At 42.9% G+C, this 25836-nt stretch overlaps 1 long non-coding RNA gene across 1 annotated transcript in view; it reads right to left on the bottom strand.

Annotated features, from left to right (window-relative positions):
• The window catches only part of LOC122548930 (uncharacterized), a 110070-nt gene that overhangs the window by 37470 nt on the left and 46764 nt on the right, over nucleotides 1-25836 (bottom strand). The window lies entirely within an intron of this gene.

The raw sequence follows: 25836 nt of genomic DNA, 5'->3' as shown, positions 1-25836 counted from the left end.
CAGAGCTTCCTTAAATATAAAAGAAGGAAGAAAGAGGCCAAAGTGAACATAGGCTCCTTAAGCAATGGGGCTGGATAAATAATAATGGGGACTTAAAAATGTGTTGCTGGAAAAGCACAGCAGGTCAGGCAGCATCAAAGGAACAGGAGAATCGATGTTTCGGGCATAAGCCCTTCTTCAGGAATGATTCCTGAAGAAGGGCTCATGCCCGAAACGTTGATTCTCCTGTTCCTTGGATGCTGCCTGACCTGCTGCGCTTTTCCAGCGACACATTTTCAGCTCTGATCTCCAGCATCTGCAGTCCTCACTTTCTCCTTGTAATTTTGTAATCTTTTGTATTTTTATCTTGTGCTGTTTTGTTAAGTATATCTAGGTGATAGTGTAGGGGGGTGGGTGGGTCATGCACTTTTAATTTCTGTTTTATAAGATACTGGAATTGATTTATTTTATTTTGTAATGCCTGTGCTGAGGCAAGAGCTCTAGCTAGGAGACATTATGGTGGGGTTATTGGAAGGTAGTAGCACCCCCTGTGAGCAAGGGGGAAAATCCTCCTTTAAATTTATGTTATTTTTATTTAGGAGTAGTTCTTAGTTGTTTTGATTTAACTGTTATAAGGAGTTTTTTAAAATGTGAATTGCTTTTTGGACTGTATTCAATGTTTTTTGGGTGGGGTTCTTCCTTCTGGGGGGTCTCGGGCTTGCCTGGATGATCATGGCTAGCCATTCATTTAGGTGGTGCACCTGGAATGTCAAGGGGAGCCGCTTTCCAATCAAAAGGAAAAAGATATTATCACATCTTAAAAAAGAAAGGATTGATGTAGCTCTCTTACAGAAGACACATCTACTTGATAAGGAGCACTCAAAGCTGCAACAGGGTGGGTTTGGCCAAGTGTTCTTTTCCTCTTTCAGCTCAAAAAGTAGGGGAGTAGCCATTCTTATTCGGAAGATTCTTCCCTTCCAAATGCTAAGCCAGATAAAAGATGAGTCTGGGCAGTATATATTGATTAAAGCCCTAATATATAGAGAGGAAGATGGGATTTTGAATCTTTATTGCCCTCCGGCACACCCTTTTGAATTTGTAACAGAAGCGTTCTCTAAGTTGATGGCTCTTGGGGTCCACCATACAATTATAGGGGGAGATTTTAATTGTATTATTGACCCAGAGAGGAACAGGATACCTAGGAGATCTGAGGGCATGTTTTTGAGGTCTAGGCAGCTGGCAGATCTGAATAGGGATTTGGGGCTGGTAGATGTGTGGGGGTGTCTCCATCCCGAGGGTAGAGACTTTATTTTCTATTCTAGCCCACACAAGTGCCATACCAGAATCGACATGTTTTTTTGTCCCCTTGACCCTCTTGAACTCGATATTGTCCGGGTAAAATGGGTAATATAACTATTTCTGACCATACTGCAGTATATACGGAGGTTAAGATTAGTGATGATGGGATAGGTCCCCGACATTAGTGTATGGACCCATTTTTTTATTGAAGGATAGCAAGTTCGTAAAATATTTTTCACAGGAATTTAAAAACTTCTGGGATATCAACGCAGACATGGCCAGTAACCCTTCGACGATGTGGGAGACTGCAAAGGCATATGCGCGAGGCCTGGTCATCTCATATTCTGCGACCCAGAAAAAACAAAAGGGAGAGCAACAGCATCTGTTCGAGGCTCACCTAAAGGCAGGTGAGACAGCGTATACTGATAGGCCATTCATTACTAAACTACAGCAGATCACAGCCCTTAGGGCAATCTTGAATACCACACTTACTCAAACAGCAAAGAAGGAGATATTATTCACGAAGCAAAGACTATTCAAATACGGTGATAAGCCTGGCAGGTATCTAGCGCATATTGCCAGAAAGAAAAAGGCTCCCCAAGCCATTACATCTATTAGAGAGAGTACTGGTACCCTGACTTGTAATTGTAAAAAGATCAATGCAGTCTTTAGAATATACTATTTTGAATTGTATAAGTCACAGGACTGTGAGGACAGAACGAGGAAGATGGAGTCTTTCTTTAAAAAACTGGCCCTCCCGGGCCTAACCTCAGAGCAGGTGTCATTCTTGAATGCCCCCCTGACAACCCATGAAGTACAGGAAGCGGTGAGGCAGCTTCAGAGTGGCAAAGCGACTGGACCAGATGGATTCCAGGCTGAGTTTTATAAACAATTTGGAGGGGAACTGGCCAGCCACTTATAAATATGTATAACTATTCACATAGCCAGGGCTGCCTCCCGCCTTCGCTGAGAGAAGCAAATATCTCTCTCATTCTTAAGAAGGGAAAGACCCCAGAAGACTGCTTCTTATACAGACCCATATCCCTGTTAGATGTGGATTTTAAAATTCTCTCAAAAATGTTACCATTAAGCCTGGAGAGGGTCTTACTATTCATTATAAAAGAGGACCAGACGGGGTTTATAAAGGGTCGCAGATCAACTAATAACATTAGAAGAGTCTTAAATATGGCACAAGCTTGCCAGTAAGGAGTGATACTGAGTTTAGTTGTCTCCCTTGATGGCATTCGATTGGGTAGAATGGCCATATCTTTTTTATACGCTGGAACGGTTCGGCATTGGAGAGCTCTTTGCTAAATGGGTTTCAGTATTATATAATGGTTCCAAAGCATCGGTGATCACCAACGGCTTAAGTTCGGATGGCTTTAGTGTCGACAGAGGCTGTCATCAGGGATGTCCTCCCTCACTATTATTATTTACACTGGTGATTGAGCCGCTGGCGGAAGCTATACAAACTGACCCTAACATAACGGCTCCGAAAGTTGAATCGGGCAAACACAAAATTACTCTCTATTCAGATGATGTCTTTCTTTTCTTAAGTAATCCTTTGACATCTGTGCCCCGCCTAATTCAAGTGGTCAATTTATTTGGTATGTTCTCAGGCTACAAAATCAATTTTGTGAAATCGGAGGCCATGCCATTGAGAGGCCTTGCCAGTATATTCAATTTTCCGGACAGATCCTGTTTTCCATTTCAGTGGTCACTAGAAGGTTTTCTGTACTTAGGTATTTTCATTACTCCGACATTTGGTCAGTTATATAAAGCCAATTATACACACATATTAGAGAAAATAAGACAGGACCGTCAACGCTGAGAAGATCTCCCTATATCTTGGTTAGGTAGACTAGCCTTAGTTAAGATGAATATTTTACCTCGTCTTTTATACCCTATGAGAATGCTCTCTTTGAGGCTGCCGAGACAGGCATTGAGTAAGCTTTATGGTTGGCTCGGCTCCTTTATTTGGAATCATAGACAGCCCCTTATCAAATTAGAAAAGCTGCAGCTTCCAAAAGTAAGAGGAGGGCTGGACTTTCCGGATTTCAGGAGGTACCAATTGAGCTCCCTATTATCTTATGTAGCTGATTGGGTTTCTTCTGACTCACAATCAATCTGGTTAGATATTGAGGCTTCCCAAGCAAAATGTCCCCTCATCAATTTACTATTTATGGACAAGATGAGAGTTATTATGGATTATTGTAAAAACTCTATTGTATTAAATACAATCAAAGCCTAGAGGATAATGTGACAAGATGAGGGTAACCTGCAAAAAAACCTCCCCTTATGCCCCTATAATGGGAACATTAGGATTCAGCCAGGGCTGACCAATGCTATATTCAAAATCTGGGAGTCCAGAGGTATCCCCTGTTTAGGAGACTTGCTCAATGAGGAGGTCATGATGTCCTTTGAGCAATTACACCAGATGTTTGGGCTGCCCAGCAGGGACCTCTTTTTGTATTTTCAAATATGAGACTTTATACAAAAGAAGACCACATTGATAATCAACCCTTATAAATCGAATAGGGAAAGGAGAGTGCTTCGGCCGATGGGTCTGCCCTCAGTCAGTACTCTCTACAACTTACTATGTAATAAGATGTTGAAGGACATGGAATGGTTATATAAAACCTGGAATCAAGAATTAGGATTGGAAATCTCCTTAGAAATGTGGGAGGACATCTGGGAAAATGCCAGCAAGATCTCTATCTGTAACAGAACTCAGGCTACTCAATTGAAGATATTTCACAGGGCTCACATGGCAACCGATCGACTTGAAAAGTTCAAGGCAGGAGCATCTCCGATGTGTTCTAAATGCAAAATCGAAGTTGGTACTCTCACGCATTGTCTGTGGACATGCCATAAGATCTGCAGGTATTGGGACAGAGTAGCGAATGCCTTGACAAAGATTTTGGGTACGGTGATTGGATTGGACCCAGTGTCCCTACTCTTGGGCTCCCCAATTTTCCCCTCTTTGGATGTATACGGGAGGAAATTATTCACTATCCTTTCCTCTTGTGCGATGAAAAATATTTTAGTGATTTGGGTATCCGAATGTCCCCCGGGACTTTCAAACTGGTACAGGATAGTCATGGCAGCTCTTTTTGAACTATACTGACACAGATATTTCGGCCATATTGTCCAGGGCCTTTGTTTAGCCGTGGTAATGGTTCTGGCTGGTTCGGGGGCCCCTGGGAGGAGGAATCCTGTATAAATACAGGTTTTGTTGTGACTTGATATAAATCTCATTTTGTGTATGTATTTAGTTATTTATTCACCTATTTGTTTATTGTTAGTAATGTATGATACCTTATTTTATGGTTTGGTTGTTTGTAGAATAGATTAGTAGTTAGTTTTTTAAAACATTCTCATATTGGTGTGTTATTATATTGTAAAGTGGAATATACTAGTTTGTATTATTTTTGTAATTTTGTAAAAAATCTTAAAAATCTTCTTTTTCAATAAAATATCTATAAAAAAATCTATCATTCGAGAAGAAGTCCTAGAGTATTTAATGGGGCTAGAGGCCAATAAATCCCATGAATCTCATAGCTTGCATCTTAGCTTATCAAAGGAAGCAGCTACAGAAACAATGGATGAACAGGTAGCAATCTTCCAAGAATCTTTATTTCTGGAAAGGTCCCAGAGGATTAGAAAGCAGCCAATGTGACCTTCCTACTCAAAAAAAGGGATGGTTACACAAAACAGGTCAGTTAGCTTAATATTGTCATTTGGAAGATGTTAGACTCTATTATTAAGTATGTAATAGTAAAGCATTTTGAAATAGATAGTATAATCAAGCAGAATCAGTGTGGTTTCATGAAGGGGAAATCATGCCCAACAGATTTATTAGAATTCTTTAAGGAGGTAACAGGCAGGGTTGGGAAAGGGGAACCTGTGGGCATGATACATTTGGATTTCCAAAGGACACTCAATAAGATGCCATACATAATAATTTTTTAATAAGATAATAGCCCATGGTGTTGGAGGTAATATGTTAGCATGGATAGAGAATTGGCTAACTAATAGAAGACAGTGATTTGGCATAAGGAGGCATTCTCAGGATGGCAAATTATAACTAGTGGATTACCAAAGATTCAATTCTGGAGCCTCAATTATTTACAATATATGTTAATGACTTGGAAGAGGGAATTTAATGTACTATGATCAAGATTGCAGATGTTACAAAGATTTGTGGGAAAGCAAGTAATGAGGATGGCACAAAAGTGTACAGAGGTAGACAGGCCGCCTACTTGCGGAACGTTTCAGAGAACACCTCTGGGACACCCGCACCAACCAACCCAACCGCCCTGTGGCTGAACACTTTAACTGCCCCACCCACTCTGCCAAGGATATGCAGGTCCTTGGCCTCCTCCATCGCCAGACCATGGCAACACGACGCCTGGAGGAAGAGCGCCTCATCTTCCGCCTAGGAACCCTCCAACCACAAGGGATGAATGCAGGTTTCTCCAGCTTCCTCATTTCCCCTCCCCCCACCTTATCTCAGTCCCAACCCTTGGACTCAGCACAGCCTTCTTGACCTGCAATCTTCTTCCTGACCTCTCTGCCCCCATCCCCTCTCCAGCCTATCACCCTCACCTTAACCTCCTTCCACCTATCTCATTCCCAATGCCCGTCCCCCAAGTCCCTCCTCCCTACCTTTTAACTTAGCCTGCTTGGCACACCCTCCTCATTCCTGAAGAAGGGCTTATGCCCGAAACGTCGATTCTCCTGCTCCTTGGATGCTGCCTGACCTGTTGCGCTTTTCCAGCAACACATTTTTCAGCTCTGATCTCCAGCATCTGCAGTCCTCACTTTCTCCCAGATTAAGTGAGTAAGCAAGAACTTGGCAAATGGAATATTATATGAGATGATGCGCTTTGACAGGAACAATAGAAAAGGTAAATATTATTTAAATAGGTGAAGACTGTAGATTTGAGGTCCTTTTGCATGAATCACAAAAAGCCAGCATCCAAGTTCAGCATACTAGGGAAGGCAATTAGAATATTTGGCTTTATTTCAAGAAGAATGGTGCAGAAAAATTAGGAAGTCTTGTTAAAACCATACAAGGTATTAATTTTGACTCCACCTAGAATTCTGTGAAGTTTTATCTAAAGAAAGATATCCTGGTGTTGGAGGGATTCTAAATAAGGTTCATTCGGCTTATCCAAGGCATGGAGGAATTTTCTTGTGAGAAGAGGTTGAGTGAATTGAGCCTGTACTCACTGGATGAGAGGAAGCCATATTGAAACCTTTTAGATTTGTTAGGGTAAATGCTGAAATTGTTTCCCTTTGTTTTGGGGCAAGACAGCAAAAACTCAGAGTAAAGGGTCCCCCATTTAAGATGCTGATATTTCTGTGGATTTTTTTTTACATCTAATGACTGTAGAGGCTGTTGTTAAGAATGTTCAATGCTGTGATTGACAGATTTTTGATACTTAAGGGGGTCAAGAGATCTTAGGAAAAGGCAAGAAAGTGATGTTGAGGATTATCAGATCAGTCACGATCTCATTGAATGGCAGAGCAGGCACAATGGTCCAAATTGTTCTTAAATGCTCTTAAAACTGTCTTATTATAAACCACTGGCCATCAGCACATTCCACATCATTCCCTAGCTTCTGCACTTATGGGCAATCAATCATTTCTGTTGCTTCTAAATATTGTCTACTGACCACTAATGGAAAGTCTATATAAGTAACCTTGGAACAAATATGACCACAATACTCATTCAATGCTCAAGTATTCTTGTCAATGCTCTCTACCCAAATTGAAGAGTGTTCATTACAGACAAGATTACATTAGAGCCAAGAGTGTGGTGCTGGAAAAGCACAGCCGGTTAGGCAGCATCTGAGGAGCAGAAAAAATCTATGTTTCAGGCAAAAGTCCTTCATCAGGAATAAGGCTGGGAGCCTCGGGGTTGGAGAGATAAATGGGGGGGTGTGAGTTGTTGGGCTGGTGGGAAGGTAGCTGAGAGTATGATAGGTGGATAGAGGTGGGGGTAAGGGTGACAAGTTGAAGAGGAGAGTGGAGCAGATAGGTGGGAAGGAAGATGGACAGATGGGACGGGTCATGAAAATGGTGCTGAGCTGGAAGGTTGGAACTGGGGTAAGGTGGGGGGAGGGGAAATGAGTAAACTGGCGAAATCCCACATTGATGTCATGCGGTTGGAGGGTCCCAAGGTGGAAGACGAGGTGTTCTTCCTCTAGGCATTGAGTGGTAAGGGAGCGGCGATGGAGGAGGCTCAGGACCTGCATGTCCTCAGCAGAGTACGAGGGGGAGTTGAAATGTTTGGCCACGGGTCGGTGGGTTTGATTGATGCAGGTGTCCCGGAGATGTTCTCTAAAGTGCTCTGCGAGAAGGTATCCAATCTCCCCAATGTAAAGGGGACCACATTGGGAGCAACGGATACAGTAAATGACATGTGTGAAAGTGCAGGTGAAATTTAGATGGATGTGGAAGGCTCCTTTGGGGCCTTGGACAGAGGTGAGGGGGCAGGTGTGGGCGCAGGTTTGGCCATTCCTGCGGTGGCAGGAGAAGGTGCCGGTAGGAGAAGGTGGGTTGTTAGGGGGCGTGGACCTGGCAAGGTAGACACAGAGGGAACAGTCTTTATGGAAAGTGGACAGGGGTTGGGAAGGAACTATACCTCTGGTGATGGGGTCCATTTGTAGGTGGCATAAATGGCGATGGATGATGCAATGTATATGAGGTTGGTGGGGTGAAAAGTGAGAACCGGGGGTTCTGTTCTTGTTGCAGTTGGAGGGGTGGTGTTTGAGGGCTAAGGTGCAGGATGTGTTTCAAGGGCAGAGGGAGGAAGAATGCCTCATGCTCCGCTTCAGGACATTCCAACCCCATGGATTTCACCAGTTTCCTCATTTCCCCTCCCCCCACCTTACCCCAGTTCCTACCTTCCAGCTCAGCACCATCCGCATGACCCATCCCATCTGTCCATCTTCCATCCCAGCAATCAGCTCCATCCTTTCCTCTGACCTATCATCTTTACCCCACCTCCATCCACCTATTGCACTCTCAGCTACCTTCCCCCCAGCCCCAAACCCCTCCAACCCCCGAGGCTCCCAGCTCATTCCTGATGAAGGAACTTTGCCCGAAATGTCGATTTTCCTGCTCCTCGGATGCTGTCTGACCGGCTGTGCTTTTCCAGTACCAATCTCTCAACTCTGATCTCCAGCACCTGCAGTCCTCACTTTCGCCTATAAGGTTACAGTCGACTTTTATGCAAAGTCGATCGGAAAGTGGAGTAGAGAATTAGATTAGATTAGATTAGATTACTTACAGTGTGGAAACAGGCCCTTCGGCCCAACAAGTCCACACAAAGGAAACTCAATGTAACCTTCTCCAAAACTTAAAACTCAATGCTAATTTCCACTGGTTTCTCAAATGTAAGAGGGCAGGCAGCTTTAACTGAGTAAAGCATACTCCTGTCGTCAGCTCATTGAGTACCACTGATATAAATAGCTGCAGGGCTGCCTATTTCAAGTCAACGAAGCTGAGTATTTTTAGACTGCACCTGCAGACAAAGCAGTATCAGTAAATACAATCTGGCTCATCTTCAGCCATGAAATCAATAGCCCACTATACCATTCCCATCAAAAGGTGGACTAGAATATTATATTGGCCACAGATAAAGTAATGGAATTATTGTGAACCTAACCTGTAGAGAGAAATCTACAATTTAAAAATTTTTGTATTTTTGAATAAAAAGCAGTCACTGGCTCCTTGGGATAATCATAGTAACTCAAATATCAATGATATTACCTGTCAATAGTCTATTTCTCTATTTAAAAGTACTGGCTGTCGCTGTTTTTTAAAAACTTTTGTGTTCTATACTTTATTTAATGAGTAGCTCGTTAAAGGAAATTTAGACCCAAAAGAACACATTTTCTCTAACAATCGAATGGAATGCACAAAGTTGTTAGGTTGTCAGTGTTACTGTTTTGATGGCTACAATTTTGCTCATCATTAAGGGTTGAGTCTTTAGTTCCCGATGTAATAATCTGAACATTTAACATGCAAATAATACATTTTCTGCTCTGCTGATATTTTAATGAAGTAGAAATTGTTTCATTGAATTATTGAGAAGTGGAACTGTGTGAAATATTCACACAGAAACTGCTTAACAGTAGTTTCGACTCTTTTTTTATTGGACTGCCAGATTGTGAGGAACAATAATTGCATTTTGGAGAAGTGTAAGTTTTAGAACTGAGCAGTAGAGAGCTTAGTCAAATGTAAATGCAAATTAGAACAATGTGCTTCTTTTGTCACTGTTAAAAATACTCTTCCATCCATTCATCTTTCATATCAAAGATGACCTTCCAAGGACGAAACCCTGAATCATGCTCCTGTCACATTAAGAATGTTAGAAGAATGTAAAATTTTAAAATCTGTCCTGTATAACTTCATCATAGCTCTCAGTATAGTTCCAAAGCATTATGCATCTAATTGCTCATATCAAAACAATCACTGTCATCAGACAATTTGAACTCTATAATGTTCCTACAGACCAAAATGAGATGAATGACCAAAATGCAAGAATTCCTCAGTTGGTATATCGGAATTGTGTCCAGTGATGGGTCTCTTAGCTGGCACTATTAATTCACCCTTATGCCGCAGTGAAGCTTGCACAGACAGGACACCAATGAGATAAGCAAGCACAACAGTCAGTCAACACTTGTCTGCTAAAATACTCAGGTGGCCACCTATCAGAAATTGACAGATTGCCCAGACCAAAAGCCTCAAGCTAAAATGCATGGGATGCGGGCTGGGAAATCATAGAAGAAAAATTTGATAACCACATAAGAGTGTCAAGCAATTTCAACAGTTGCTCAAAATCTCTCTCTCATTTTATTATTTTATGCATCCAGGCTCCATTGATCAATGTGCATAACAGACTGCCCATTGTCTTTTAGTTGAGGTAATTAACTTTTACCTATCTCAACAATTATTTTGGATGGTTCTCATTGACAAGTTGTAGTGACATATAAATAGCTATAGCTCCAGGGGAACCATTGTCAGGGAGTCTGTTTACTCATGGAAATGTTTATTGAGTTTCAAAAGGATCTCTTGTGATTTTTTTTCCTTGAAATTGTACAGTTTGATTTCAGTACCAGCTAGGTCCATTGGTGTAGTCATGCGACTTTTCTGGGAGCCATTTTATGAGATTCTGTGTACATTGCAGAGATAGATTAGCTTTTTAAACAGAATACATTATATCATAATTACATAGTCATGACAAAAGTGACATTCATGTAACAAAAAAGATACATTGACCTGGGATTCATTTGGATGAACCACTGAGTGATCAAGTCGAAAGGTATGGTGCTGGAAAAGCACAGCAAGTCAGGCAGCATCCGAGGAGCAGGAAACAACGTTTCAGTTTCACCTGCCATGCAAGAGGCCCAGGTTCGATTGCCAGCCAATGCATGCTGTTCTTTTCGGTCCACTGAGTATTAAAGTCACGAAAATCTTGTGTCATAGCAGAATAACTAAACCCTCTTCTTAAAAAAAATCCAAAAGTTATTTGGTGGATGTTTATTCATGTGTATTGTCGTTATTAAAAAATAACATGGCGTCACAATTAACGGATGGCACGGTGGCACAGTGGTTAGCACTGCTACCTCACAGCGCCAGAGACCCGGGTTCAATTCCCGCCTCAGGCGACTGTCTGTGTGGAGTTTGCACATTCTCCCCGTGTCTGCGTGGGTTTCGTCCGGGTGCTCCAGCTTCCTCCCACAGTCCAAAAATGTGCAGGTTAGGTGAATTGGCCATGCTAAATTGCCCGTAGTGTTAGGTGAAGGGGTAAATGTAGGGGAATGAGTCTGGGTGGGTTGCTCTTCGGAGGGTCGGTGTGGACTTGTTGGGCCGAAGGGCCTGTTTCCACAATGTAAGTAATCTAATCTTAAAAAAAGAATTACATGGTCAATGATGTCCCAACTCAATTAATGAACTTTGCTTTGCAGTTGAACAAATCTACAGATTTGGTATACTTAGATCACCTTCTGCTATGCAAAAAGCACATCTACGAAGTGGCAATATAGGAAGGCATTTTGTTTTGCCAAATGATGCCTACCCAAACATCCATTGGTTTCCTGTTTACTTGACAACCTCATAAATCAACATGATATCTTCAGGTCACAGTGTACTGACAGCTGGACAGATGCAGAAAAGTCAATGACTGATAGGAACAGGGGAACAGTGATGCACACCCATTATTATCAAAGCATTGTGGATGCATCATAGTAAAAATAATGAAGCATTCTTGGCCAAAAGCAATCCTATCAACTTGGAGGAAGTTCTACAAAAGTTCTACAAATTAACTTTATCAAAAGTTGATCCCTTGGATTAAAGAATATTTTTTGATATATGAAATGAGATGGGAAATGTTAATTTATTGTTGCATCTGCAGGTTAAATGGCTAACAATTGGCAAGGTAGAGACAGATTCAGAGTCATATTGCACAGAAACAGGCCCTTTGGCCCAACTCATCCGTGCCAACTAGATTTCCTCAACTGAACTAGTCCCTTTTGCTTGTGTTTAGTCCATATCCTTCTAAAACTTTCCAATCCATGTACCTGTCCAAGTGTCTTTTAAACGTGGCAATTATATCCGCCTCTACCTCTTCTTCTGGCAGCTCATTCCATATACACACCACCTTCTGTGTGAAAAAGTGTTTCTTCTTTTCTCCTTCATGTTATTATTACATTAAATCCTTTTAATTTGCTTCTCAACGATCCTGCCACTTCTTTAGACAGAGACAGTAAATAAGCTACATGATTCCAGACTTCCACTAATACTAATCAGAGCTAATACAGTAAATGCAAATAATAACCTTGACTAGGAATCTGAAAGGCGATGAAATATGCTAAACACAAAAGAGTTGTTTATGAGGTGCTTCAAGCAACTAATGAGGCAAACTAAATAGATAATCTTATGTTACAAATTTTGGATCATAAACTACAGGTCTTTACATATTTCTTTCAACTTCAGTCTGTGGTCAAGTTATTCTTTACATCGATTCCTATTGCGTCTGTAGTGGATGGTCTACCTCCAAGGTTGGACTACTTGTCAGATGACTTTTGAAGATTAATCACTTCAGCCTCAGGACATCACTGTCAGAGGATAATGTCCTAGGCTTGAACATCTTCAACTGCAACAAAACGTTGGAGACATGACCACCCTCAAAAATATCTATCAATCCTCACACCATGCTGTCTTGGCACCACGTGGCTGCTCCTTTACTTCCACTGGGTCGGAAACCTGGAACTCCCTTCTAAACACCAGTGTCGTTATCCCTAAACAGTAGGTGAAAGGAGATTGCTCAGCACCACCTTCAGGATGGAGATTAAGCCATGCATACATTCCATTCATGAATAAAGACAAACTTTGGTCTGAATGAGCTACAGTTCAGACTGGAAGAGCTAAATACAACCACACATACGAACATGTGAAACAGGAGCAGAAATAGATGCTTCAGCCCATTGTGTAAGATCATGGCTCAACTGTGCTTCAAATTCCATACTTTCATTCTTCAATGATAACCATTGATTTCACAGCTCCCTGTCTCTCTCTCTCTCTGTCTTAAAAATATTCAATGACCTCATTTCCATCACTTTCTGAGACAGAGAGTTCCAAAGTCACATAATCCTCTGAGATGGAAAAAAAAATCATTCTTCTCATTTCTGTCTGGAATGAGCAAACCCAATTTTAAAACAGTGCCCTCTAGTTCTGGACTGCCCATCAAGAAGAAAGGGCCAAATCCACTTCATTCAAGTCTCTCTTCTAAACTCAGCTGGAAGAAAGCCCAGTCTGTTGAACCTATGGTCAGAAGGAAACCCAATTTGTATGCCTCTTCCCTGGACCCAATGTTATCTCTAATTTTCCTCGATAGCCATAGTTTGGCCGCCTTTCCCATTGCACTTTTGCAGCTGACAGGAATGAACATTTATTCTAGTTCACTCAAGCGCATGTTGAATGCCTTTCCACGGTCATCCCCTTATGTAATGTTCTGCAATCCATCACAGCCTACTACTAATGTAGTTTCCTATCAGTCCAGTCAAATAAAACAAAGAACTGAGACAAAAAAAACAAAAAAACTGAGGATGATGGAAATCTGAAGCAAAAACAGAAATTGCTAGAGAAAGTCAGCAGGTCTGGAAGCATCTGTGGAAAGAAAGCTGAGTTAATGTTTCAAGTCCAGTGACCCTTCCTCAGAACAATCAGAACTGTCTAGAAAACCTCCTCTTAACCACTTTCAATGCATTTATACCCATCCTTAAATAGGGAGACCAAAACTAGAGACAGTATTCAAGATATGGTCTCAGCAGTGTTCGATATAACAAATGCATCCTTAAATTTAGGTTCAGTTCCCTTCTACTAAAGGAAGAATCCCATTAACCTTCTTGATTACATACTATGCCTACATAGTAACATTTGTGACTTATACTCCAGAACAGCTAAATCCCTTTGCTCTTCAGAATTCTGCAGTCATTGTACATTTAAGTCATGAGTGCAGATCCAACACTCAAGATGGTGGCGGAGTAGCAGCACAACACAGCAAGCTCCTGGTCACATGTAGCTCGTCTGCTCTGTCCACTTTACTTTTATTTCATTCACTTTTTCTCCTTTTCATTCATTACTTTTCTCATAGTCTAATCTACTTACTTTCTGTGAAATGCAAGTCCATGGTAAGAGAGGACCCCGACATTGTTGGCAGCCATTGCAGCAAGAACAGGCAGGTCTTGTGGCTGGGATGAGAGAGAGGGCAGACAGACTGAGATGGCTGGGGCAAGAGGAAGGGAGCAGGCAGACTGAGGTGGCTGGGGCAAGAGAAAGGGAGCAGGCCGACTGAGGTGGCTGGGGTGTGAGAGAGAGGAGCAGGCAGACTGGGGTGGCTGGGGTGTGAGAGAGAGGAGCAGGCAGACTGGGGTGGCTGGGGTGTGAGAGAGAGGAGCAGGCAGACTGGGGTGGCCGGGGTGAGAGAAAGGGAGCAGGCAGACTGAGGTGGCTGGGGTGTGAGAGAGAGGAGCAGGCAGACTGGGGTGGCCGGGGTGAGAGAGAGAGAGAGCATGCAGACCGGGGTGACTGGGGTGAGAGAGAGACAGCTGGCAGACCGGGGTGACTGGGGTGAGAGAGAGGGAGCAGGCAGACCGGGGTGGCTGGGATGAGAGAGAGGGAGCAGGCAGACCGGGGTGGCCGGGGTGAGAGAGAGAGAGCAGGTAGACCGAGGTGGTTGGGGTGAGAGAGAGAGAGAGAACAGGCAGACTGAAGTGGCCAGGGTGAGAGAGAGAGCAGGCAGACTGAGGTGGCTGGGGTGAGAGAGAGAGAGCAGGCAGACTGAAGTGGCCAGGGTGAGAGAGAGAGCAGGCAGACCGAGGTGGCTGGGGTGAGAGAGAGAGGGAGCAGGCAGACCGGGGTGACTGGGGTGAGAGAGAGAGAGCAGGCAGACCGAGGTGGCTGGGGTGAGAGAGAGAGGGAGCAGGCAGACCGGGGTGACTGGGGTGAGAGAGAGAGAGCAGGCAGACCGGGATGGCTGGGATGAGAGAGAGGGAGCAGGCAGACTGGGGTGGCTGGGATGAGAGAGAGGGAGCAGGCAGACTGAAGTGGCCGGGGTGAGAGAGAGAGAGAGAGAGCAGGCAGACTGAGGTGACTGCGGTGAGTGAGAGAGAGCAGGCAGACTGAAGTGGCCAGGGTGAGAGAGAGAGCAGGCAGACCGAGGTGGCCGGGGTGAGAGAGAGTGAGAGCAGGCAGACCGAGGTGACTGCGGTGAGTGAGAGAGAGAGCAGGCAGACTGAAGTGGCCGGTGTGAGAGAGAGAGAGAGAGCAGGCAGACCGAGGTGGCTGGGGTGAGAGAGAGAGAGAGAGAGCAGGCAGACCAAGATGACTGCGGTGAGAGAGAGGGAGCAGGCAGACCAGGGTGGCTGTGGTGAGAGAGGGGAAGCAGGCAGACTGGGGTGGCTGGGGTGAGAGAGAGAGAGAGCAGGCAGATTGAGGTGACTGAGTTGAGAGAGAGGGAGCAGGTGGACAGAGGTGACCGGGGTGAGAGAGAGAGAGCAGGCGGACAGAGGTGACCGGGGTGAGAGAGAGGGAGCAGGCAGACAGAGGTGACCGGGGTGAGAGAGAGAGAGCAGGCAGACTGAGGTGACTGGGGTGAGAGAGAGGGTGCAGGCAGACCAAGGTGACTGGGGTGAGAGAGAGGGAGCAGGCAGACCGAGGTGACCGGGGTGAGAGAGGGGAGCAGGCAGATCGAGGCAGCAGTGGTGATGAGGCCATGCCCTTGTCAGGAGTGTGAGCCCAGCATGGCCAGGCACTTACAGACTGTGATGTTGAACTGTGATTTGAACTATTAACTGTGTTTCTTTGTTTTTATACCTTTTAGTAAGAAGGACTATAATGCTTAACTTCTTGCTTTCTTTATTTTTCCGTATTTTGCCAAATTTCTGTGCCACTTATAAACTTTTCACTGCACTCCTGCGAGTGAATATACTTGACAATAAAAACCAATTGCAATTCTAATGCTGTTTTGTCAGAAAACAGGATGACTATGATGATAACTGAATTCGAGGGGTGTCCGATACTTAGGAATGCCTGGCAAAAAGAAAAAGGCAGTATATTGCTGGTTAAAGAAGAAATTAACTTGATAGTGAGGAAGGATATTAGCTGTGACAATGTGGAATCTGTATCGGCAGAGCTGAGAAAAAGCAAGGGACAGAAACATTACTGGGGGTTGTGTATAAACCCCCAAACTGTATGGGCGATGTTGGCAATGACATTCAAGTCGAGATGCACGCAATAAAGGAACATTTGTAATCATGAAGGACTTTAATCTGCGTATCCATTGGAGAAAATCAAATTAGTAACAATATCATAAAGGAAGACCTACTGGAGGTGTACAAATGGTCTGCTGGACCAATGCGTTGAGGAACAAACAAGAGAACAGTCTGTTGCAGAGTGGTCATTGCAAAATGAGAAAGGAATAATTGGCTGTCTAGTTGTGTGAGATCCCTTGGAGATGAGTGTCCATAGCATAATAGAATTAGTTTAGGCCACAGCTAAAGTACAGTTCTTGAATCCACATTATAGGAGGGACATGAATATACTGGAGAGGGTACAGATATTTAGCAGGATGTTGCCTGAGCTGCAGTGTTTTAGTTAAGAAGGAACTTGGTCAGACTGATATTGTTTTCCTTGAAGCAGAAGAGACTGAGGGGAGACATGATTGAAATGGAGAAAATTATCCAAGGCTCAGACGGTGTTGATAGAAATAAACCTTTCCCCTTGGTAGGGGCGGATCAATGACCAGGGGGCAGAGATTTAAGGTAAAGGAGTTGGGGTTGAGAGGGGATGTGAGGAAAAGTGTTTTCATCCAGAAGGTGATGGGAATCTGGAACTCAATGCTTATTGGGGTGGTAAAGGCAGAAACACTCAGAACATTTAAGAAGTAATTAACTGTACACGTGAAATACCAAGGCATACAAGGCTATGGGCCAAATGCTGGACGTGGGATTAGAGTATTTAGTTGGTTATTTTTGACTGGTGAGCCTAAAGGCCTTTTTTGTGCTATATACCTCTCTCTGACTCTATGACTCTAATTCCTCATCAAATGGAGTGACGTAGTTTATTCGTTAACTGGGGTTCTGCAACTAAGCAGGAAAAACGATAATGGTAGTAGGCTGCGATGGATTTCAGAACATCACAAAAAGGGATGACAGTGGAAAGGCAATAGCAAGCATTCAACAAGTCTATGAGTGAACTACAATAGTTGTTCATTCCTGCCTGGTGCAAAAGTGAAATGGGAAAGGTGTCTGAACCATGGGTATCAAGGGAACTTAGAGATAGTATTAGATCCAGGGAAGAGGGATACAAATTGATCAGAATGAAACAACAGATCTGAGGAATGCAAGCTGTTTAGAATTCAGCACCGCTTTCTGAGAATTCAGCAAAGGAGGACAAAGGGATTAAGGAAGGGAAAATAGAGTATGAGAGTAAGCAAGTGGGAAACATAAAAACTGACTGTAAATGTTTCTATAGGTATGTGAAGAGAAATAGCTTGGTGAAGATCAGTGTAGGTCCCTTACAATCAGAAACAGGGGAAGTTATAATGGAGAACAAAGAAATGGCTGACCAACTAATTATATACTTTGGTTCTGTATTTGCAACAGAAGTTACAAATAACCTCTCAGAAATGTTGGAGAATAAAGGGTTTAGTGAGAGCCAGGTACTGAAAATAGTCAGTAATAGTAGAGGAATTTGATGGGAAAATTGATGGGATTGAAGATTGATAAATCCCCAGATCCTGGTGATCTACACACCACTTAAGGAAGTGTTCCTAGAAATAATGGATGCATTGGTGATCATCTTTCAAGATTCTATTGACTCGGGAACAGTTTGCATGAATTGGAGGGTAGCTAATGTCACCCTTGTACTTAAAAAGGGTTAGAAAAAAAACTGGGACTTATAGACCAGTCAGCCTGATGACAGTGGGGTAAGATACTAGGGCCCATTAAAAATGAGTGAAAAGTAGTGGCAGGATTGGACAATTCCTGATGAAGGGCTTATGCCCGAAATGTCGATTCTCCTGCTCCTTGGATGCTGCCTGGCCAGCTGTGCATTTCCAGCACCACACTTTCGACTCTGATCTCCAGCATCTGCAGTCCTCACTTTCTCCGAGCAGGATTGGACAAATCAACATGGATTTATGAAAGGGAAATCATACTTGACAAATCTACTGGAATTCTTCAAGAATAAAATTTAGAGTTAATAAAGGGGAGCCAGTAGAGCTAATTTGTTTAGATTTTCAGAAGGCTTTCAACAAAATCCCTCCTCAGAGATTAATGTGTAAAATTAAAGTGCCTGGGAATGTGGCTAGTATATTGACGTGGATAGAAAATTGGTTAGCGGACTGGAAACAAAGAGAAGGAATAAATAGTTCCTTTACCGAATGACGGGCAGTGACTAGTGTTAGAACCCCATCTATTTACAATATACATTAATCATTTAATTGGAGTAACTAAATGTAATATCTCCAAATTTCCAGATGACACAAAGCCAGGAGGGAGGGTGAGTGCAGGAAGAATACAGAGATGCTCTAGTGTGATTTGGACAAGTTGAATATGTGGGCAAATCTATGGCAAATGTGAATAAATGTGAGGTTATCTAATTTGGTAGCAAAACCAGGAAGGCTGATTATTATCTGAATTGTTATAAATTGAGAGAAAGGAATGCAACAAGACCTGGGTGTCTTCGAACAAGTTGCTGAAGGTAAACATGCAGGTGTAGTAGGCATAAAGAAAGCAAATGGTACCTTCATGGTGAGACAATTGTACAAGGCCTTCGTGAATCCACACACACAATATTATGTGCATTTTGGATCTCCTTATTGAAGGATTTTCTTGCTCTAGACTGCAATAAAGGTTTATGAAACTGATCTCTGGCCGGATGGGTGGGGGAAGGTGGGGGGGAAAGTTGGGGAGTGGGATGTGGGTGCTGATGCGTGAAGAGAGGTTGAACGACTTAGTATTATGTTCACTGGTGTCTGAAGAATGAGAAAGGATCTCATTAAAACCTATTAAATTCTAACCAGATTAGACATGATAGACTCAGGAAGGATGACAGGGAAGGCCAGAACCAGAATCAGTCTAAGGATATGGATTGAGCCATTTAGGAACAAGAAGAGGAGAAATTTCTTCATCTAGAGAGATGGTGAGCCTGTAAAATTTGCTACCACAGAAAGCATTGGAGGTCAAACCATTGTGTGATTTCAAGAAGGAGATGGATACAGCACTTGGGTCTCAAGGGATTAAAGGATATGGAGGAAAATCAGGAAAAGCCTACTGAATTGGATGATCAGCCATGATCATAACAAATGGCAGAGCAGGCATTTACAGGCCGAATGGCCTACTCCTGCTCTTATTGTTTTATTTCCTGCTTCATTCTTCCTGCCAAAGTGAACAACTTCAAATTTCCAACTTTATATGTCATCTGACAGAATTTTGCTGACTCATTCAACCTATCTATATCTGTTTGCAACTTCCTTATTTCTTTTTCACAGCATACTTTCCCTATCCATTTTGGTGACATCTACGAATTTAACTCTTATTTTGTTGCTCTCATCATCTAACTCACTGATGTAAAGTGCAAAAAGTTGACATCTTAACACAGACCATTGTAGAGGTGTATGGTGCATATGAAACAATGTTATTTCTTAGCGACATTGAGTCCAGACCGGTTGTCACCATTAGTTATGGGCAGCACGGTGGCTCAGTGGTTAGCATGGCTGCCTCATAGCACCAGGGACCCAGGTTCAATTCTCATCTCAGGCAACTGTCTGTGTGGACTTTGCACATTTTCCTCATGTCTATTTCCTCCCAGAATCTAACGATATGCAGGTCAGGTGAACTGACCATAGTGTTAGTTGGGGGGAATGGGTCTGGGTGGGTTACTCTTCGGAGGGTCAGTGTGGACTTGTTGGGCCATACTATAGGGAATCTAATCTACTCAGCACAATTGACTAAAAACTTCTTTATGCTACTTTCTGTTTTGTGCCAGCCAGCCGATCATCTATTAATGCTAATATGTTACCTCTACAGCATGAACTTTTATTTACCACAATGTCATTTAATGTCGTACCCTCCTGGAAAGCCTAGTATAATACATCTATGAGCTCCCCTTTACCAACAGTGCATGTTACTGCTTCAAAGAACTCCAATAAGTTTGTTAAATTTGACTTCTCTTTGAGAAAACCATACTGACTTGACCCGATTACCTTGAGTGTCTCTAATTGCATCCTCAATGATCACTACAAAATTAAGTCAATCATTAAAAAAGCTGCAATTCTTGATTGTATTCCTGTTAGGGTGAAAGGAAAGGCTGGTAGGTATAGGGAATGCTGGATGACTAAAGAAATTGAGGGTTTGGTTAAGAAAAAGAAGGAAGCATATGTAAGGTATAGACAGGATAGATCGAGTGATTCCTTAGAAAAGTATAAAGGCAGTAGGAGTATACTTAAGAGGAAAATTAGGAGGGCAAAAAGTGGACATGAGATAGCTTTGGCAAATAGAGTTAAGGAGAACCCAAAGGGTTTTTACAAATACATTAAGGACAACAGGGTAACTAGGGAGAGAATAGGGCCCCTCAAAGATCAGCAAGGCGGACTTTGTGTGGTGTCACAGGAGATGAGGGCAATACTAAACGAGTATTTTGCATCAGTGTTTACTGTGGAAAAGAACATGGAAGATATAGAATGTAGGGAAAATGTCCATATTACAGAGGAAGAAGTGCTGGATATCTTGAAACGAATATAAGTGGATAAATCCCTAGGACCTGATCAGGTGTACCCTAGAACTCTGTGGGAAGCTAGGGAAGTGATTGCTGAGCCAATTGCTGAGATACAGAGGAACCTTGATTATCTGAACAATATGGGCAGGCAGTATTTCGTTTGGATTATTGATTATTCAGTTAATTTATTCAATGCCTCTCCTCTGGGGCTCGGAGTTTCCTGAAGTGTCCTCTTTCCTCGCTCTGTCTGTGTTGGTCCCTCTCTCTGGCTCAGGGATTGTTTCTAAACAGACACACACTTGTGTGTAAGGGAACTGCAGCATTGCTGGAGCCTCCCGCACCACCACCACCCCACCCTCCCCTCCCCCATCAGTTCAATGGGATTGACACAGCACTTGCTAAGCCCGCTCCCCATTCAGGAGACTAGGCAGCAGCACACCGTGCGCGAGCCTGTGCCCACCCCCGTCTATCCCTGACCCCGGCTGCCCCCTCAACCCCGTCCATTCCTGCCCCCATCTGCCCCACCCCCACACTGGTCCGCCCCCCCCCCCCCCCCCATGGTGGTGGGCAAGTTATTGGAGGGAATCCTGAGGGACAGAATGTACATGTACTTGGAAAGGCAAGGACTGATTAGGATCATCAACATGGATTTGTGTGTGGGAAATCCTGTCTCACAGACTTGATTGAGTTTTTTGAAGAAGCAACAAGGATTGATGAGGGCAGAGTGGTAAACGTGATCTTTATGGAGTTCAGTAAGGCGTTTGACAAGGTTCCCCATGGGAGACTGGTTAGCAAGGTTAGAAATCAGGGGATACAGGGAGAACTAGCCATTTGGATACAGAACTGGCTCAAAGGTAGAAGACAGAGGGTGGTGGTGGAGGGCTGTTTTTCAGACTGGAGGCTTGTGACCAGTGGAGTGTCACAAGGATCGGTGTTGGGTCCACTACTTTTTGTCATTTATATAAATGATTTGAATGTGAGCATAAGAGGTATAGTTTGTAAGTTTGGAGGTATAGTGGACAGCGAAGAAGGTTACCTCAGATTACAATGGGATCTTGATCAGATGAGCCAATGGGCTGAGGAGTAGCAATTAGAGTTTAATTTAGATAAATGAGAGGTGCTGCATTTTGGGAAAGCAAATCTTAGCAGGACATATACACTCAATGGTAAGGTCCGAGGGAGTGTTGCTGAACAAAGAGACCTTGAAATGCAGGTTCATAGCGCCTTGAAAGTAGAGTCGCAGGTAGATAGGATAGTGAAGAAGGCGTTTGGCATGCTTCCCTTTATTGGTCAGATTATTGAGTACGGAGTTGGGAGGTCATGTTGCGGCTGTACAGGTCATTGGTTAGGCCACTTTTGGAATATTGCATGCAATTCTGGTTGCCTTTCTATCGGAAAGATGTTGTGAAACTTGAAAGGGTTCAGAAAAGATTTACAAAGATGTTGCCAGGGTTGGAGGATTTGAGCTATAGGGAGAGGCGGAACAGGCTGGGGCTGTTTTCCTGGAGCGTCGGAGGCTGAGGGGTGACCTTATAGAGGTTTTTAAAATCATGTGGGGCGTGGATAGGATAAATAGACAAGGTCTTTTCCCTGGTGTGGGGGAGTCCAAAACTAGAGGCCTTAGATGTCGGGTGAGAGGGGAAAGATATAAAAGAGACCTAAGGGGCAACTTTTTCATGCAGAGGGTGGTACGTGTATGGAATGAGCTGCCAGAGGAAGTGGTGGAGGCCCTTACATTTGCAACATTTAAGAGGCATCTGGATGGGTATATGACGTGGAAGGGTTTGGAGGGATATGGACCGGGTGTTGGCAGATGGGACTAGATTAGTTTGGGATACCTGGTTGGCATGGACGAGTTGGACTGAAGGTTCTGTTTCCATGCTGTACATCTGTATGATTCTATGATTCAATATGCTGTAGATATTCATCGGTGTTCCTTCAACAGCATCTTCCAAACCCATGTCCACTGCCATTTAAATGACAAGGACAGCAGATGGAAATAATACCACCTGCAAGTCCCATGCAAGATACTCATAATCCTAGATCATTGTTCTTTCAGTATCACTGGGTCAAAAACCCATAACTCTCTCCTTTATGGTACTGTGAGAGTACCTCCACCAAATGATCTGCAGCAGTTCAAGAAGGTAGCTCACCACCACCTTCTCAAGTGCAACTAGGGATGTGAAGAGATCTGTAGTCATGATGATTTCTTTTAACCCACAGCATGAGAGGGAGAGAAAGAGACTTCATAGTAAGTAATGGAGTTTTGTTTACATTGGGTGTATTTTACATGTAAACAGAGTTAACAGTTGTGCATTAGACTTCAGGAAGAGGATACTGGAATGCAATTTTGTTTTGTCTTGGTGGAAACATCTACAACTTCAAGAAAGCCCTTTTGCTTTCGGGTTTACTAGCATCTTGGCAGAAGCTAGATGTGCAAGATAATTGCTCCTGAAGTAAGTGGATACTTTAAAAGTGTTAAGAAATTGGTTACCTCAATTTAAAGTGTTTAATTTGAAAATTCCCGATTAGATGTGTTTGGTTGAAACCCTGAAGATGTTACTTGAAGGTAAGAAATTATAATCTCAGTTCTGTGAAGACTCCAGAACAATGCTATCATGTTCTTAGGACTGGAAATTGAAGCCATTGTTAAAATAAGGTGACAGAGAAGGGAATGCGCTCCCATATGAGTACAGTAAACGAGTATGTTTGGAACTAATAGTATTGTAATTTACCCTCTGCTTCAAAATCTTCAAGATGGTATTATATGTAAATAGTTTATTCTATTTTAGTTTTCATCTCTTGTGTGTAGTAAGCTTCTGTTTCATTGTTCAAACTCAATCTACGCTCTTTCATGGAAGAAAGTGGGGACTGCAGATGCTGGAGATCCGAAATGTCGATTCAGATTTTTCCTGAAATGTTGATTCTCCTGCTCCTCGGATGCTGCCTGACCTGCTGTGTTTTTCCAGCACCACACTCTCGATCCATGCACTTTTTCAAGCTTATATTTCTGTGAAGATAGTCTTGTTGAGACAAAAACGAAATAAAATATAATCTATGGAGCCAGATTTCAGCCTTGGATCTGATTTGTCCAATAATACCAGTTAATAATACCATTAACTGAGAACATAACGATAGCCGATTGATTTGGAAGGGGGTTATACAATAAGTAATGTCTGAGAAGCTCTGCTATAGTCAGTACTTGCTGTCACTATTTGTAATATGAGCATGATGCCAAGATCAAGCTTTGCTGTGGCAAAGCTTCCCCCATCGTCAAAGTGCCTGCTAGCACTCATTATCAGCACCTGCCCATGAACAGCAGACACTTGGGAGAGAGCCCAGAGGTCTACGTAACATCATTGAGGAGTTCACATCACAGAAGAAGGTTGAACTGGCATAATAAAATTATGAAACTAGAATTTTACTGGAAACTCAAAGCAAAAATTTGTACACAAATCGGCAACCAATGTTTTTCACTACAATCACATTTTATAGTGACCTTGAGGAAAGAAATATATAAATATATTAATGCATTGTACAAGATCTGTGTGCTGTTTTGTCATGCAAATATCCATCAAGCAGATTTCTCAAAGGGAATGACACACAGCTGCTCCCAGGCATATGAAATGAATCCCTCAGCCGATCCATACCAAGATCCTAACACTGCATCAGCTGAGCAACACAGTATGTTTCCTTTGATCAGATACTGAACCGAGGAATGCTTTGCATAATATTAGCCTGGGAGGCAATCTTGTGCAGTCTTAAGAGCACAGTTTGAGTTGGCTGTGAGAGATTAAGAAAGGTTCACAAAAGTGCTGTTGCCCATAGTGAAAAGTGGTTATGTTGGAAACTGCCAGGGTAGTGGCACTGTGCCATGAACTGGTTAGGAGTGTCTGCCTCCCAAGTAGGGCTGTGGAGTCTTATCATGTGGATTCACATCTGTGACTTTTTTTGTTATGGTTTACACTGCTGCATACTGCCACTAATGAACAAGAAGGCTTTTTTGTCCCCTTTGTCTTGTTTGGAATCAAAATTGGGCCTGGAGGTAAAACTACTTTTTCAATGCTGTTGCTCGTAATGCTCCAGTTATGAGTGATTCGTTCTTCATTTTCCCCTCCTATTCTTCTTGAAGCATCTTCAGACAAAAGCATTGAGTTCCACAGATAACTTCAGGCAGGCTTAACAATCTGTATATGGCCTATAGGTTAAACAGCCTAGCCCCAGTCATGTTGCTACCAGGATTCGCATACAGTGGATAGTGACGACCAGAGAATTCCAGCTGATTTTCACTTTCTAACTGATGGTTGCTGAGCTTGGTTACCCTGGCTAAATTGCTGGGACATTTTGGTTGGGTTGGAGGGACTGGAGAGGATGGATATGTTGGAGCTAAAAAGGTTAATTGAATGATAGTACTGTTGTTCACAATCATTCAGTCAAAATCCTTGAACTGCCTCCCTCACAGCATTGTGGGTATCTCTCCACAAAATGGACTGCAGCAGCCCCAAAATACAGCTCACCACCACCTTCTTATAAGCTATTAGGGATGAGCAATAAATGCTGACTCAGCTGGTGATGCCCAAATTCCAATAAAAAGTATAATTAAAATGTTCCTATTAGTAGAGGTGTTGTTAACAAAACAAACACAGGTTTGAGGCTAGAGAAAACAAATGAACCAGAGGCAACATTAACAAATGTTTTCACACAAATTATGATAATCTGGAATGGACTGGCTGAAGGCTTTGGAAAGAGATTCAGTAATGATAATTTTAACAAGTTCACAAGGTCAATTCCTGGAATGGCGGGACTATCGTGTGTTGGAAGATTGGAGTGTTTGGGCTTGTAAACACTTGAGTTTAGAAGGATGAGAAGGGATCTGATTGAGACACATAAGATTATTAAAGGATTGGACACTCCGGAGGCAGGAAGCATGTTTCCATTGATGGGTGAGTCCAGAACCAGAGGACACAGTTTAAAAATAAGGAGTAGGCCATTTAGAACAGAGTTGAGGAGAAACTTCTTCACCCAGAGATTGGTGGATATATGAAATCTCTGACCCAGAAGGCAATGGAGGCCTAGTCTCTGGATACTTTCAAGAAAGAGAAGGATAGAGCTCTTAAAGATAGTGGAATCAAGGGTTATGGGGATAAGGCAGGAACAGGATACTGAGTGTGGATGATCAACCATGATCATAATGAATGGTGGTGCTCGAAGGGCCGAGTGGTCTACTCCTGTACCTATTGTCTATTGTCTTTAAAAAGTGAA

This window comes from Chiloscyllium plagiosum, unplaced genomic scaffold (genome assembly GCF_037043375.1).
Source record: "Chiloscyllium plagiosum isolate Xiang-an unplaced genomic scaffold, Cpla_swu_hap1 HiC_scaffold_4, whole genome shotgun sequence".
Classification (NCBI taxonomy): domain Eukaryota; kingdom Metazoa; phylum Chordata; class Chondrichthyes; order Orectolobiformes; family Hemiscylliidae; genus Chiloscyllium; species Chiloscyllium plagiosum.
The sequence above is the reverse complement of the archived record's forward strand: the minus strand, read 5'-3'. Positions and strand labels throughout refer to the sequence as shown.